The sequence below is a fragment of the Dasypus novemcinctus genome, chromosome X (genome assembly GCF_030445035.2).
Source record: "Dasypus novemcinctus isolate mDasNov1 chromosome X, mDasNov1.1.hap2, whole genome shotgun sequence".
Lineage (NCBI taxonomy): Eukaryota > Metazoa > Chordata > Mammalia > Cingulata > Dasypodidae > Dasypus > Dasypus novemcinctus.
The window spans coordinates 81,814,880-81,831,907 of record NC_080704.1 but is presented as its reverse complement, the minus strand read 5'-3'; the positions used below and the strand labels follow the sequence as shown (position 1 = coordinate 81,831,907).

The 17,028-nt window shown below is 39.8% G+C and overlaps 1 protein-coding gene across 6 annotated transcripts in view; it reads right to left on the bottom strand.

Annotated features, from left to right (window-relative positions):
- Window positions 1-17,028, bottom strand: part of CHIC1 (cysteine rich hydrophobic domain 1) — a 113,596-nt gene that overhangs the window by 40,322 nt on the left and 56,246 nt on the right. The window lies entirely within an intron of this gene.

The following is a 17,028-nucleotide window of genomic DNA, read 5'->3' as shown; positions in this document are numbered from 1 at the left end:
CTCTTTTTTCCTCTCCCTACCCTCAGCAGCTACTGTGGCCACTTTCTTCACATCAATGCTACATTTTCTTCCATTACTAATCACAATAGTTCATGAATAGAATATCAGTAAGCCCACTCTAATCCATACTCTATTCCTCCATCCTGTGGACCTTGGAATGGTTGTGTCCACTCCACATCTATATCAAGAGAGGGCTTAGATTCCACATGGATGATGGATGCAATTCTCCTGCTTTCAGTTGTAGGCACTCTTGGCTCCCTGGTGTGGTGGTTGACCTTCTTCACCGCCCTCTTAGCTGACCTGGGTAAGTCCAATAAACCAGAGGGCAGGCGTTGCAAGTCTGTTGAGTCTCAGGGCCTGGCTATCACATGGACAGTCTAGAGATTCAGGTCCCCTGAGTATACACCAAACCCCAGGGTCAACCACAGGTCCAGTAAAAATAACAGGAGAGGCTTGTGAACAAAGATTACATCTGAGTCCAACTCCATCACATGAAGGAACACAAACTCCAAAGTAGGGCCAACTGACATGGCACTGAACTCCATTTGTCATGACCATAGAACCTGTGGGTCTCTGTAGCCATAAGAAGAACCAATACCTGGGCTTGTGTCTACTTAGGCTGTCTCTGGGACCCTGCTGAGGCATGTGTAAGGGTGACTCTCTGATGACTTCCCAAATCTTTTTTGGAGACTCATAGCCACATAAAGTCATTTGTCCTTCCACTTCTCCCTTTTATCCAAAGTCAGAAAACAGTTTTTAACACCTGATATTACATGTAGGCTGAGATATTCTGCTGGTATAAGTTGATCCTTCTATTCAAGGTCGTTTTCTAGTTACATAATCAGCTGGTACTTGGTAGTATTCCCTTGCACCAGGGAGGCTCTTCCCAGGGAGTCATGTCCCATGCTGGGGGGAAGGTAATGCATTTACATGCTGAGTTTGGCTTAGAGAGTGGCCACATTTGAGTACCATGGAGGCTCTCAGGAGGTAACTCTAAGGCACCCTGCAGCTCTAGGCCTAGTTCTTATTTCAGGCACACAGGCTCACAAGCATAGTCATTAGTATCAAGGGCTCATTGTTGTACCATCCTTCTTTATTGGTCTTAGGCATTGTACTTGGGAGATTGTTGATCTTCATTTAGGGGCTGTGATAGAGCTCCCCTGGCTAGAAACTCATCAATTCATCAGTTGCCATTTTTAACTGTAACCACTATGAAAATATTCAAACATTTTTATGTATCCTGTATACATGCCTTGGAGAACTCACTCCCAACCATGTGCCTCCTATCAATAACATCCCACACCATTATTCCTCCCTTGTCAAAGCTGCACCCCTCTATGGTCAAAAATTCTTCTTAAATGAAGCCTAATATATTACCAGATTCCATTAATAGTAAAATGGAATATAGTAATGGGTTTAAAGGTTAGGTATAGAATATATACTAATTTACACAAATTAAAGGAAAATAAATTTGGGTATCAAAAAATTAAAAAGCTTTGTTTTTCATGTTTTGTCTTTTATCACTGAAGTAAGTGTTACCTTGTATGTACAGTGGCAAGGCAATTTCTTCCATTTCTTCCTCAGTGTCTACAACCTTTCGTTTTCTTTTTTCTTTACTAATTAAGTTTGTCTTCACAAAAGTTTTAGATCACAGTAATTCACATATACAATATACAGTACTCCCACATATCCAATATCAAACACTTTGTCCCTTCTCCAGCAATGATCATTTGACATGTTCATATTATATTTGCTGAAACTGATATACAGATATTGAGACAATAGCTTTCAAACATGGTTACACATGTTTACATGTGTTATACATTATGGTTTATATTTTAGACTATACAATTTTCTAAATTTTTAGTTATCTTATGTTTTACTTTATGGTTTACATATTAGCCTATAGGCTTTCATACATTTTTGGTATAATTTAACATGTCCTATATCCATCTTTGCATAATCTTGTGGAAAAATTCCATTGCCCCACAGTTACACTGATTCCATCTATTCTACATCTCTTTCCCCCTCCCCTCAGGGACCACAGTGACAATCTTCAATATTTGAAGGACCATACTAAAAGATACTTGCAACAATGTAGAGAGCTTGATATGCTCAACTGCCCTAACCCACTGGGAGCCACCAATTATCTCGAGAGATACAATTCCCTCTGTTTGAGAACATCAGTTGTCCCCAGGATGTGAGTATGCCTTCCCTCTCAATGTATGGGTCTCCATTCAATGATATAACCCACTATGACAAAATGAGCACTCACACACTCCCTAGAAGCCTGCCCTGTGTCAGATTCTCCCCTTTAAGCATCTTAAATAGGTAACATTCCTTACTATATTTTTTAAAAGTTTTCTCAATATTATACTTTCAACCACATACCTGACAATTTCCTATGTTCAAATGTTCCCCCCACCCTCCCCCCAATTTCTTGGGTCATCTTTATTTTTTTCTTCGTTTTCTTTTAAATGTTACCTTAAAAAAATATGAGGTCCTCACATATCCCCAACCCCCCACCCCACCCCTTCCACATCAACAACCTCTTCCATCATCATGGCACATCCACTGCACTTGGCAAATACATTCTGGATCACCGCTGCACCACATGGACAGTGGTCCACATTGTAGTCCACACTCTCCCCCAGTCCACCCAGTGGGTCACGGGCAGGACACAAAACATCCAGCATCCACCCCTGCAGCACCACCCAGGACAACTCCAAATCCTGAAAATGCCCCCACACTATATCTCTTCTTCCATCTCCCAACCATCAGTAGCCACCGTGGCCATCCTCTCCACATCACTATTACAATTTCTTCCCTTACTAATCATAATAGTTCCCCAGCAGAATACTAGTAAGTCCACTCTAATCCATACTCTATTCCTCCATCCTGTGGACCCTGGGGTGGTTATGACCAGTCCCCCTCTATATCTGAGGGGCCTTAGATTCCACAAGGATGATAGATGCAATTCTCCTGCTTGCAGCTGTAGGCACTCTTGGCTCCCTGGTGTGGTGGTTGACCCTCTTTGCCTCCCTGTCGGCTGGCCAGGGTAAGTCAAACAAACCAGAGGGTAGGAGCCACAAGTCTGCTGAGGCCCAGGGCCAGGCTGTCACATGGACAATCCTGAGATTCAGGTATCCTGAGTATACCCCAATCCAAACGCAAACCACAGGTCCGGACAAAGTAACAGAAGAGGCATGTGTAGAAAGGTCATATCTGAGTGCAACTTCATCACACTCAGGAACATAAACTCCAAAGAAGAGGCAAGTGACATGACCCTGAACTCCAGAGCCATCTGCTATGACCACAGAACCTGTAGGTCTCTGAAGCACCCAAGAGAACCAACACCTGGGTTTCCATCTACCTTGGCTGTCTCTGGTACCTTGCTGAGGTGTGCATAAGTATCATCCCTTTGACGACTTCCCGATTCTTTTTTGGAGACTCAAAGCCATATAAACTCATTTGTCTTTTCCTTTTCTCCCTTTTATCTAAAGTCAAAAAGCAGTTTTTAACACCTGATATTACATGTAGGCTGAGATAACCTGCCAGTCTGAGTTGATCCCTTTATTCAAGGTCTTTTTCTAGGTACAATATCAGCTGGTGCTTGGTAGTAATCCCTCGGTGCCAGGGAGGCTCATCCATGCTAGGAGGAAGGCAATGCATCTAGATGCTGAGTTTGGCTTAGAGAGTGGCTACATTTGAGCAACATCGAGGTGTGCAGGAGGTAACTCTTAGGCGCCCTGCAGCTCTAGGCCTAGTTCATATTTCAGGCACACAGGCTTATAATCATAGCCATCAGTAACAAGGGCTCATTGTTGAACCATGCATCATTGCTGGTCTTTGCCATTGCACTTGGGGGATTGCTGGTGTTCCATTAGGAAATGTGATAGAGCTCCCCTGGGCAGGAACTCAGTACTCTCTCAGCTGTCGTTTTCAAATGAAACCACTATGAAAATATCCAGACCTTTCCATGTACCCTGTATACATGCCCTGGAGAACTCCTTTCCAACCATGTGCACCCCCACCAATAATGCCCCACACTTTACATTTTAGCCTATAGATTTTTATATATTTTTGGTGTAATTTAGCATTACGCCAAATGCTATATCCATCATTGCATGGTCTTGTGGGATACTTCCTTTGCCCCACAGTTACACTGATTCTATGTATTCAACACCTCTTTACCCTCCCCTCACATCTCACCATGACAATCAACATTCATTATTTGAAGGACCATATTCAGCGATACTTGCAACAATGTTGAGGGCTTGACCTACTCGACTGCCCTAACACAATGGGAGCCACCAATTCTCTCAGGAGATACAATTCCCTCTGTTTGAGAATATCAATCCTCCCCAGGATGTGAGTATACGTTCACTCTCATTGTATGGGTCTCCAACCAATGATATAACCCATTATGACAAAACAGCTCTCACACACTCCCTAGAAGCTTGCCCTGTGTCAGATGCCCCCCCCCCCTTAAGTATCTTAAACAGGTAACCTTCTGTATTATATTTTCTAAAGAGTTTTCACATAATACTTTCAACCGCATACCTGACAATCTCCTATGTTCAAATGTTCCCCCCACCCTCCCCCAATTTCGTGGGCCATCTTACCCATCCTCCCATCCCTAGGCCATATAAAGTCCTCAAAGCCCCATGCAGAGGTACCCTTATTCCCCCATTTTATCCCTTCCCTGTACAAATATTTACCTCCTGCTTATCATAGATTTCACCCAGGTAGGTGTCAGCTGGCAACCTTCCTCTACCCCCCAACTTCCTTTAAACATATCATCCATTCTCTAGCTCTCTAAGACAGCTTGAATTACTTATTTCTTATCAGAGAGGTCACGTAGTATTTGTCCTTCAATGCCTGGGCTGCTTCATTCAACATAAGGTTCTTAAGATTCATCCATGTTATCACATGTGTTTGTAATGTATTTCTTTTTTAAGATTTATTTTATTTATTTCTCTCCCCTTCCCCGCCCCCCACTCCAGTTGTCTGTTCTCTGTGTCCATTTGCTGTGTGTTCTTCTTTTTGTCTGCTTAGTTGTTGCCAGCGGCACGGGAATCTGTGTTTCTTTTTGTTGCATCATCTTGCTGCGTCGACTCTCTGTGTGTGCAGTGCCATTCCTGGGCAGGCTGCACTTTCTTTTGTGCTGGGCGGCTCTCCTTACGGGGCACACTCCTTGCGTGTGGGGATCCCCTACACAAGGGACACCCTGCGTGGCACTGCACTCCTTGCATGCATCAGCACTGCACATGGGCCAGCTCCACACGGGTCAAGGAGGCCCGGGGTTTGAACCGCGGACCTCCCATGTGGTAGACAGACACCCTATCCACTGGGCCAAGTCCGCTGTTTTATATACCACCTTTTTTTAATATCAATTCATCTGTTGATGGGCATTTGGGTTGATTCCAACTTTTAGCAATAGTGAATAGTGCTCTTACGAACATTGGTGTGCATATATCAGTTTGTGTCCTTGTTCTCAGTTCTGCTGGGTATATATCCAGTACTGGAATTGCTGGGTCATATGGCAAATCTACAGCTAGTGTTTTGAGAAACTGTGAAACTGTCCTCCAGAATGGTTATATTCTTCTGTATTCCCAAAAGCAGTGGATGAGTGTTCCCATTCCTCCACATCCTTTCCAGCACTTGTAGTCTTCTGTTTTTTTTAGCTGCCAATCTAATGGGAGTAAGATGGTATCTCATTGTAGTTTTGATTTGTATTTCCCTAGTAGCTAGTGATTTTGAACATTTTTTATGTGCTTTTTAGCCATTTGTATTTCTTCTTTTGAAAAGTGTTCAAAACTTTTTCCCATTTTTTAAATGGGTTGTTTGTCTTATTTTTGAGACATAGGAGTTCATTATATATGCAGTATATTAGTCTGCTATCAGATATATGGTTACTAAATATTTTCTCCCATTGTGTAGGCTCTCTTTTCACTTTCTTGACAAACTTCTTTTAGGAGCAGATGGCTTTAATTTTGAGGAAGTCCCATTTATCTATTTGTTCTTTTGCTATTTGTGCTTTGGATGTGAAGTTCATGAAGCCATTTCCTATTACAAGGTCTTGGAGATGGTTCCCCACACTGCTTTCCAAGGTCTTTATGGTCTTGGCTCTTATAGTTAGGTCTTTGATCCATCTTGAGTTGATCTTTGTATAAGGTGTGAGTTGGTAATCCTTTTTCATTCTTTTACATAGGGATATCCAGTTCTCCAGGCACTATTTGTTGAATTGGTCATTCTCTCCCAGTTGAGTGGGTATGGTGGCCTTGTCAAATATTATATTACTCTATATATGAGGATATATATATATATATATATATATATATATATATATATAAGAACTTTCAATTTGGTTCCATTGGTCAGTGTGCCTATCCCTGTGCCAATACCATTCCGTTTTCACTACTGTAGCTTTGCATTATGTTTTGAAGTCAGGTAGTATCATTCTTTTTCAATATGCCTTTGGCTATTCGGGGCCTCTTTCCTTTCCAAATACATTTCATAGCTAGTTTTTCTAGTTCATTAAAGAAGGCTGTGTTGATTTTTATTGGGATTGCATTGAATGTGTAGATCAGTTTCAGTAGGATAGAAATCTTAATAATATTTAGTCTTTCTATCCATGAACAGGGAATATTCTTTCATTTATTTAGGTCTTCTTTGATTTCCTTGAACAGTATTGTGTAGTTTTCTGTGTGTAAGATTTTTACATCTTTAGGTAAATTTATTCCTAGATATTTGAATTTTTCATTTACTATTGCAAATGGTATTTGTTTCTTGATTTCCTCCTGAGATGGCACATTATTGGTGTACAGAAATGTTACTGACTTTTGCACATTGATCTTTCAATCTCCATGCGTCTCTGGGTCTAAGATGTGTCTCTTGTAGACAGCATATGGATGGGTCATATTTCCTTATCCAATGTCCCAGTCTGAATCTTTTGATAGGTGAGTTTAATCCGTTGACATTCAGTGTTATTACTATCAAGGAATTATTTGTGTTAGCCATATTTTGATTGGATTTGTGTTTGTCATATTTTGTTAGTATATTTTTTTTGTCTTTTTTGTTGTTGTTTTTGGTCTTATACTCTCCTCCAACTTTGCCTTTCCTGTTTTTTCCTTTCTTCCTGCAGAACTCCCTTTAGAATTTCTTGAAGGGGAGGTTTCTTGTTGGTATACTCTTTCAGTTTCTGTTTGTCTGCGAATATTTTGAACTCTCCATCATGTTTGAATGCTAGTTTAGCTGGATAGAGTATTCTTGGTTGGAAATTTTTTTCCTTTAGTACCTTGACTATATCATACCACTGTCTTCTTGCCTCCATGGTTTCAGAAGAGAAATCAGCACTTAATCTAATTGAGCTTCCCTTGTATGTGATGGTTTTCTTTTCTCTTGCTGCTTTTAGGATTTTCTCTTTGTCTTGAGCATTGGATAATTTGACAAGTGAATGTCTTGGGGTGGGCCTGTTGGGGTTTATGACTTGTGGAGTGCGCTGTGCTTCTTGGATATGTACATCTGTCTCTTTCAGTAGATTTGGGAAGTTTTCAGCCATTATTTCCTGCAACACTCCTTCTGACCCCTTTCCCTTCTCTTCACCTTCTGGAATGCCTACAATACGTATGTTTGAGTGTTTTGCATTGTCATTCAGGTCCCTAAATCCTAATTGGATTTTTTCTATCTTCTTATTGACCCCTTCTACTATCTGTTTGATTTCTGATGTACTGTCTTCCACATCACTAATTCTCTGCTCTGTCTCTTCTAGTCTGCTGATATTTGCTGCAAGTGTATTTTTGATTTCTTGAACTGTGGTGTTCATTCCCATCATATCTGTTATGTTTTTGCGTATGTCTGCAATTTCCCCTCCAAGTGATGTCTTCATGTTGTTAACCTCTTTCATTACTGCATCAAATTTGTCGGTGATAAATGTTCTGAGATCTTTCATTGCTTGTGCCAAGTTTTGCTCCCCTTCGTGATTATTGGTTTGTTGATTGGATTCAGCCATGTTTTCCTGATTATTGGTTTGGTTTGTAGATTTTTGTTGCTTTCTGGTCATCTCTTTATTTTGATGAATTTAATCAGTTCCTTAGCTTCTTTGTCTGCTCTTGGAGGTTAATTAGTTGTTATTTTTGCATAGGTGTTATATCTTCTCTTTGTCACTTTTTTCTTCTTATTCTTGTTACTTGTTGTTGGTTAAGTTCACTTTAGAGGAAAGTATTAGTGTTGGGGAAAGGCAATTGTGTAAGCAAGGGAAAAGTGTAAGGTAGTATTGGTGATGTATGTTAACAAAGCAAGAATATGAGATCTGGGAGGATGGAGGTTAGATTTATGTAGATTGTATAGAGTTATAGCTGTAGGTAGAGTACCTTTTATGAAGTAGATGACTGAATATGGGGGGAATATGGTATGAACTATAAAGCTATTGTTTTCATGAGAGAGGGAAAAAGAAAAGAAAGGTAATAGTTTCAAGAGTGGATACCAGACAGAAAACAGAACAAAGGTATTAGAAATTAAGAGTTAGACACTTTGTGGATCACAGAACGGGAGGTGGGGGGTGGAATATAGGAGAGACAGTAGATGATAGTGGATATCAAGATGCAGGGGAAGGGGGATAGTGTAGGTAGCCTAAATCAGTTCAAACAGAAATGAGGCAGTGGAGGATGGGAAAACCTAGCAAATGTGAGGTGTTCCCTGTAGCACCTATTGTATACTTGAATTAAAATAAAATAAGTGGAAGATGAGGGACAAGAGGGAAAGAGAAAACCGAAAAAAAAAAACCAAGGAGGGAATCCTCTACAGGTAGCTGGGATCTCCGTGTATATTTCACAGACGGATCCTCTCTGTTACCTTCCCTCCAAATCGATGTCCAGACACCTCTGGACCAGCAAAAATCCCGAAACAATCCGGTCCCAAAGAGTCTCCAACGCCGCCCAGCCGATTCCCTGCAGAAGACCCTAACAGGGATGTTCACTCAGCCGCCATCTTGCCCCCTATGAGCTGCACATTGATCTTATAACCTGCGACTTTACTGAAATCATTTATGAGTTCTAGAAACTTTCTTGCAGACTTCTCAGGGTTTTCTATGTATAGGATCATGTCATCTGCAAATAATGAAATTTTTATTTCTTTCTTTCCAATTTGAATGCCTTTTATATCTGGTTCTTACCTCAGTGCTCGAGCAAGTGCTTCTAAGACAATGTTAAATAGAAGGGGTGATAGTGGGCATCCTTGTCTTGTTCCTGATCTTAGATGGAAACATTTTAGGATTTCTCAATGTAAATGATGTTAGCTGTGGGTTTTTCATATATACCCTTTATCATGTTCAGAAAATTTCCTTCTATTCCGATCTTTTACAGTGTTTTTATCAAGAGAAGGTGCTGTATTTTGTTAAATGCTTTTTTTGCATCTGTAGGTATGATCATATGATTTTTTTCCTTCAGTCTATTTACATGGTGTATTACATTAATTTATTCTCTTATGTTGAACCATCCTTGCATACCAGGAATGAATTCCACTTGGTCATGGTGTATAATTCATTTAATGTGTTGTTGAATATGATAAGCAAGTATTTTGTTGAGGATTTTCGTGTCTAGGTTCATTAGAGAGATTGGTCTATAATTTTCCTTTCTTGTGATGTCTTTGTTTGGCTTTGGTACCAGGGTAATGTTGGCATCATAGAATGAATTAGGCAATGCTCCTTCTGTTTCGATTTTTTGGAAGAGTTTCAGCAAGACTGGTGTTAGTTCTTTCAGGATATATTTCGTAGAATTCACCTGTGAAGCCCTTTTGCCCAGGGCTCTTCTTAGTTGGGAGGTTTTCAATGACTGATTCTATCTCTTTACTTGTGATTGGTTTGTTGAGATCATCAATTTCTTCTTTCATCAATGTAAGTTGGTTATGGTGTTTCTAGGAATTTGTACATTTCCTCTAAATTGTCCTTGTTGGCATATAGTTTTTCAAAATATCCTCTTATGATACTCTTTATTTCTGTGGGGTCAGTGGTGATATACCCTTCCTCATTTCTTATTTTATGTATCTGCTTCTTCTGTTTTTCTTTCTTAGTCCAGCTAAGGGTTTTTCAATGTTATCGATCTTTTCAAAGAACCAGCTCTTTATTTCCTCTAGTGCTTTCTTATTTTCTATTTCATTTAGATCTGCTCTGATCTTTGCTTTTTCTTTTTTTCTTCTTCCTTTGGGTTAGTTTCCTCCCCCTCCCCACTAATTCCTCCTAGTGTGCAGTAATGTTTTCAATTTTAGCTTTCTTTCTTTGTTTTTTTTTTTTTCTATATGAAGTTATGGCTATGAATTTCCTTCTTGGTGAAGAAGAAGCTTTTGCTGCATCCCATATGTTTTGACATGTTGTGGTGTCATTTTCAGTAATTTCAAGGTGGTTTCTGATTTCTTTTGCGATTTCCTCCTTGACACAGTTTGTCTAAGTGTGTGTTTCTTAACTTCCATATCTTTGTGTCTAATCTGGTTCTTTGGCCCTTGCAGATTTCCAGCTTCATTCCATTGTCATCAGAGAAATTATTTCGTATGATTTCAATTTTCCTGAATTCACTGAGAATTTTCCTGTGGCCTAGAACGTGGTGTATATCTTGGAGCATGATCCATGTGCACTTGAGAATAATGTATGTCCTGCTGTATTTGGTGTAGTGTTCTGTATATGTCTATTAGGTTCAGTTTCTCTAATATATTATTCAAAATCTTTTCTTCTTTATTGATACTCTGTTGAGATGTACTGTGTGATGGCGATAATGCTGTAGTAAAGTCCCCCACTATAATTGTAGTGGCAGCTATTCTTCCATTCAGTTTTTCCAGTATTTGCTTCATTTATTTGGAGGCACCCTGATTAGGTGCATAAATGTTATGACTGTTCTTTCTTTTTGAAGGATTACCTGTTACTAATATGTACTGTCCATCTTTGTATCTCATAATAGTTTTGCTTTTAAAGTCCACTTTGTCTGACATTAGTATAGCTACTCCTGATCTTTTTTGGTTATTGATTTCTTGTAAAATTGTTTTCCAGCCATTCACTTTCAACCTCCTTGAATCCCTGGGTCTAAGTTTTGTTTCTTGTAGACAGCATATTGATGGGTCATATTTCCTTATCTGTTCTGCCAATCTATGTCCCTTGACAGGTGAGTTTAATCCATTAACATTCAGTGTTATTACTCTCAAGGAATTATTTACATTAGGCATAATTTATTTGGGTTTATTTATGTCATATGTTGTTTTTACTTCTCTGTCTTTTTAGTTGTTCTAGTAATTTCCTCCATCTCTGTCCCTCCTGCTTTTTTTTCTTTCAACCTGCAGAACTCTGTTTAGTATTTCTTGAAGAGCATGTTTCTTATTGGCATACACTCTTAGTTTTTGTTTATCTGTGAATATTTTGAACTGTCATTTTTGAATGCCCTCTTTGCTGGATAGAGTATTCTTGGTTGAATTTTTTTTTCTTTTAGTACCTTGTCTATGTCATACCACTGCTTCTTGCCTCCATGGTTTCAGATGAGAGATCAGCACTTAATCTCATTGAGCTTCTCTTGTATGTGATGGTTCTCTTTTATTTTGCTGCCTTCAGTATCTTCTCTTTGCTTTCAGTATTGTATAGTTTGACAAGTTTGAGTCTTGGAGTAGGCTTGTTGGGATTTATACTGTTTGGGGTACACTGCACTTCCTGGACATGTACATCCAACTCCCTCAACAGGTTTGGGAAGATTTCAGCCATTATTTCCTCCAACACCCCTTCTGTCCATATTTACTTCTCTTCTCCTGGGATGCCTATAACGCTTATGTTTGTGTCTTTTGTGTTGTCATTCAGATCCCTAAGTCCGTACTGGATTTTTCCCCATCTTTTTATCTATCAATTCTACTACCAGTTTGATTTCACATGTACTGTCTTCCACATCACTAATTCTTTCTTCTGCCTGTTCAAATCTGCTATTTGCTGCAAGTGTATTTTTGACTTCTTGGATTGTGCCATTCATCACCATCATATCCATTATTTACTGTGTATGTTTACAATTTCTTCAGTATGCTCTCCAAGTTTTTTCTTAATATCCCTAATCTCTTCCCTTCACTTCATTAAGTTGGCCCATGATATTTGTTTGCAGAAGTTTGATTAATTGTTTGATGTTCTGCTCCTCTTCCTGGTTTTTATTTTGTTCATTTGACTGGGCCATGTCTTCCTGTTTACTGGTATGGTTTATAATTTTTTGCTGGTTTATGGTCATTTTATCTTGATGCATTTATTCAGTTGATTAGCTTCTCCCTCTAATCTTGGGTTTTATTTTGTTGCTGTTGTTGTGTGTTTGATAAATTTTCCCTTTGACACTTTGTTCTTCTCATTCTATTTCCTTGCTGTTGTCTAAGTTCCCTTGAAGGAAAAATATTAGGGCCTGGGAAAGCAAAAGAGGTAAGAGAAAAAAAAAAGTCTAACAGTAATATTAATAGTAAAACTTAGCAAAAGAACTGTATAAGACCTAGGAGAATGAATATTAAACTCATATAAGCAATGTGGAGGTATAGGAATAAAAAAGTGGAATATCTATAATGAAATGGGAAACTGAATATGGAGAAGAATATGTAGTATGAATTAAAAGGCCAGCAGGATGAGGAGGGAGGGAAAGAGAAAAGAACAGAAAGAGTTAATAAAAGATAGAAAACAGCATAGGATCATTAGAAGTAAAAAGCCAGAAAAATTGGGGGCTAAACAAAGAGGGGTAAAATGTAGGAGCAATGACAGAAGACAGAATATATAAAGATGTAGGAAGGAAAAGAGATAGCATTGGTAGCCAAAATCAATACACACAGAAAAGAGGAAATTGAGTAAGAAGAAACACAGTGAACAAGAAATAATCTGGCAGCACTTAATCTAAAAAAAAAATGGGGGGTGGAGATAAAGAAGGAAAGATGAGAACAAAAAAAACCCCACACAAACCCACAAGGAAGGAGTCAACCAAATACTAAGAAAAAACATTTCCCTCTTAAGCCCTTGTGGAGCTCGTCAGGCTGATGGTGTTTATTAATTATCCTGAAGTTTTCTCACTGCAGATTTTGAAGTGGGTTTTCGTGAGTAAACTAAGTTAAATTATATAACAAAAGAAAGCTTTTTTTTTCTTTTTAGGAAAGATAAGAGAGCCAAGGGAATAAAACAATGTCTATGTTTTACCTGTCCCAAAGTATCAGTTAGTTGTTTAATAGGCCAGTGGGTCACTACTCTTAAGAGGAGCTGGGAACTGAATCAGAGACCTTGCACATTCAAGGCTGAAACTCCTCCACTGAGCCAAACCCTCCCTCTGGGTCAACCTGCTCCTCAGAATGAGTCCCCTTCCTGTGGCAGGATCGACTCCTTGCAGCTGAATAAACTGATTAGGAATATGTCCTTCCCCCTTTCTCCCTTCCCCACTTAACCTTTCTCCCACAGCAGAAGGAAGCCCACATGAGAGCTCCCCTCTGAAATTCAAATGGGGCCCTGGTGAACCAACCCACTACAGAAAACAATGACACTCAGTCTCCCCAAGAGAGAACACCTTGTGGGGAACACCAATATGGTCCTGGAGGCCTACCAAGCATTTCTGACTGACCCCCTCCCCCAGGTGTGCTGCACAGGACCAAATGCCTGGCTCCACCTTCTAGCATACCAATTCTCCCTATCTCAGGGAGATTACACAAATCAGGCTGCCTCAGCAAACTCATATCTCCCCTCTTCCTGGTTTCTCCTCAAGCCAGCTGGTATGCTCCTCAAAGCTCAAAAAAGGGGGTCCAGACAACTGAACCCAGACTTGTGGGACACCTCTCCACCTTCACCCAAAACCTCCCACTCTCAGAGTTTTTCTCCTCTTGCTGTGTTACCAGCTCAGTTTGGGGAATGCCACAGCTTCCTGCCCTAAGAAAGGGGCTCAGCCAACACACAGCTTCAGCCTCAAGCACCAGAAACTCACAGTTTTAACTTGAGAATCACTCATCCTGCTGCCCTCACATCAGATTGATGTCCTGAAGCCTCCTGCTTTGTGAGTTCCCAAAACAACTCACTCAGGCAGGATTTTGTCCCCATTCAGCCACTTTTTTTTGCAGAAGAGATGATGTGGGTATACTTACTCTAATGCCATCTTGTCCCGCCCCTCTACTTTTCATTTTTTAATGCCCCAATTCATTTTTTACTTTATTTTGCTTTTTCTAAATTATGCATTTTATTTCTAATCTTTAAATCTACCATTATTATGTCATTTTCTTATTAATTGAATTTGGCAATATATTAGATTACATTTTTGAAGTTCTGGATCACAGAAGGGTTCAACTAAGGCAGGGGAGGAGCACTGGTGTGGGGTCTCATTGATGGTGGTTGCACGGGTGGGAGTTTGGACATTTGTTGGGTATCGACATAGTGGGTAGAGTTTCACATGACGAGTGAGTGCTGAGTTCCCATCCTGGGGAGCTCTGTTGCATTCCCCCATGGATTAGCAAAAATCCTCCAAGTGCAAGGGCAAAGAATAGTGAAGAAGGATGGTCAAATAATAGGCCCTTGATACTGATGATTATGCTTATGAGCCTGTGTGCTTGAAATTTTCATGAGGACTAGAACTGCAGGGTGCCTAAGAGTTACCTCCTGAGAGACTTCATGTTGCTCAAATGTGGCCACTCTCTAAGCCAAATACAGCATGTAAATGCATTACCTTCCCCCCAACATGGGACATGACTCCTGGGGATGAGCTTCCCTGATGCCAAGGGATTACTACCAAGCACCAGCTGGTGAGGCAACTAGAAAAAGATCTTGAATAAAAGGGGGAAATGGTAAAGACAAATGAGTTTATATGGCTAAGATACTTCAAAATGAGTGGGGAGGTCATCAGAGAAGTCATCAGCAGGATCTGAGACACAGCCAAAGTAGATCCAATCCCAGTTAGTGGTGCACCTGAGGGCTATGGAGACACCCAGGTCCTACAGTCATGGCAGGTGGCTCTGGAGTTCAGTGCCTTGTCAGTGAGCCCTATTTTGGAATTTGTGCTCCTGAGTGTGATGGAGTTGGATTCAGATGTGACCTATCTATGCATGCCTTTTCTGTCCCTTTTAGTGAACTTGGGTTGGTGCTGGGTTGATGTATACTCAGGAGACTTGAATCTCTGGACTGTCCATGTGCCAGCTGCACTCTCAGCATCAGTGGATTTGCAACACCTACTCTCCAGTTTGTGGGACTTACCCAGGTCGCTAACAAAGAGGTGAGAATGGTTAACCACCACACCAAGGAACTGAGAGAATCTACAGCTACAAGCAGGAGAATGCCATCCATCAGCCATGTGGGATCTAAACCCTCTCTCAATTTAGAGGTAGAGAAGGCATCTGCATCCCAGGGTTCTCAGGATGGAGGAATAAAATATGGATTAGAGTGGACTTACTGGTATTCTACTATAGAACTATTGTGACTCTAAGAATGGAAGAAATTATATCATTGACATGGTGACAGTGGCCACGAGAGTTGCTGAAGGCAGGGAGAGGGAATAAGAGGTGTGATATGGGGGCATTTTCGGCACTTGGAGTCATCCTGAATGATATTGCAGGGACAGATGTAGGCCATTATGCATCTTGTCATAACCCACTGAATGGACTTGGAGAGAGTGTAAACTGCAATGTAAACTATAATCCATGTGGTGTAGCAGTGCTTCAAAATGTATGCATTAAATGCAATGAATGTACCACACTAATGAAAGAAGTTGTTGATGTGGGAGGAGTGGGGGATGTGTGGAGTGGGGTATTTGGGAACCTCTTATATGTTTTTAATGTAACATTGTGTGTGACCTATGTTTCTTTAAAAAAAAATCAGTAGTGTTTCTATATATTAGTAATGAACAATCCGAGGAGGAAATCAAGGAAATAATTCTACATACAATAGCAACTAAAAGAATCAAATATCTAGGAATAAATTTAACCAGGAGTATAAAAGACCTGTACTCAGCAAACTACAAAAGACTGGTAAAAGAAATCAAATAAGACTTAAACAAATGGAGAGTTATTCTATATTCATGGAAGACTAAATATTGTGAAGATCTCAATTCTACCAAAATTGATGCACACATTCAACAGAGCCCCAATCAAAAATTTCACCAGCCTGATTTATAGAACTAGAAAAATAAACTACCAAATTTATTTGGAAGGGATAAGGGCCTTGAATAGCCAAAAACATCCCCAAAATGAAGAGCAAAGTCAAAGCAATCATGCTTCCTGATCTTAAAGCATATTACAGAGCTATAATGGTCTAAACAGCATGATAAATGGTATAAATATAGGCACGTTGATCAATGGATATAAATTGAGTGTTCAGAAATAGATCCTCACCTCTATGGTCAACTGATTTTTGACAGGTCTACCAAGTCCAGTTCCTGAGACAGAACAGTTTCTTCAACAAGTGGTGCTGGGAGAACTGGATATCTATAACCAAAATAATGAGAGGACCCCTATCACCCTCCCTATACAAAAATCAACTCAAAATGGATTAAAGACCTAAACATAAAAGCCAGGACCATGAAACTCCTAGAAGATAATGTAGGAAAGCATCTTCATAATCTGGTCATAGGAGGTGGGTTCTTAGACCTCACACCCAAAGCATGAACAAAGAAAGAAAAAAAAAAGGTAAATGGCACCCCCTCAAAATTAAACACTTTTGCATTTCAAAGGACTTTGTCAAGTGGGTGAAAAGGCAGCTTACTCAGTGGGAGAAAATATTTGGAAATCACATACCCAACAAGGTTTAATATCCATGATATAAAAAGAGATACTATAAATCAATGATAAAAAGACAAATAGCCCAATTAATAAATGGGCAAAAGACCTGAATATGCGTTTTTTCAAAGAGGAAATACAAATAGTGGAAAAACCCATAAAAATATGTTCAACAGTCTATTATTAGGGAAATACAAATAAAAACAATGAGTTATCATTTCACACCTATTTGAATGGCCACTATGAAAAAAAAAACCAACTACATATGTTGGAGACATGGAGAGTGGAGAGGATGTAGAGAGA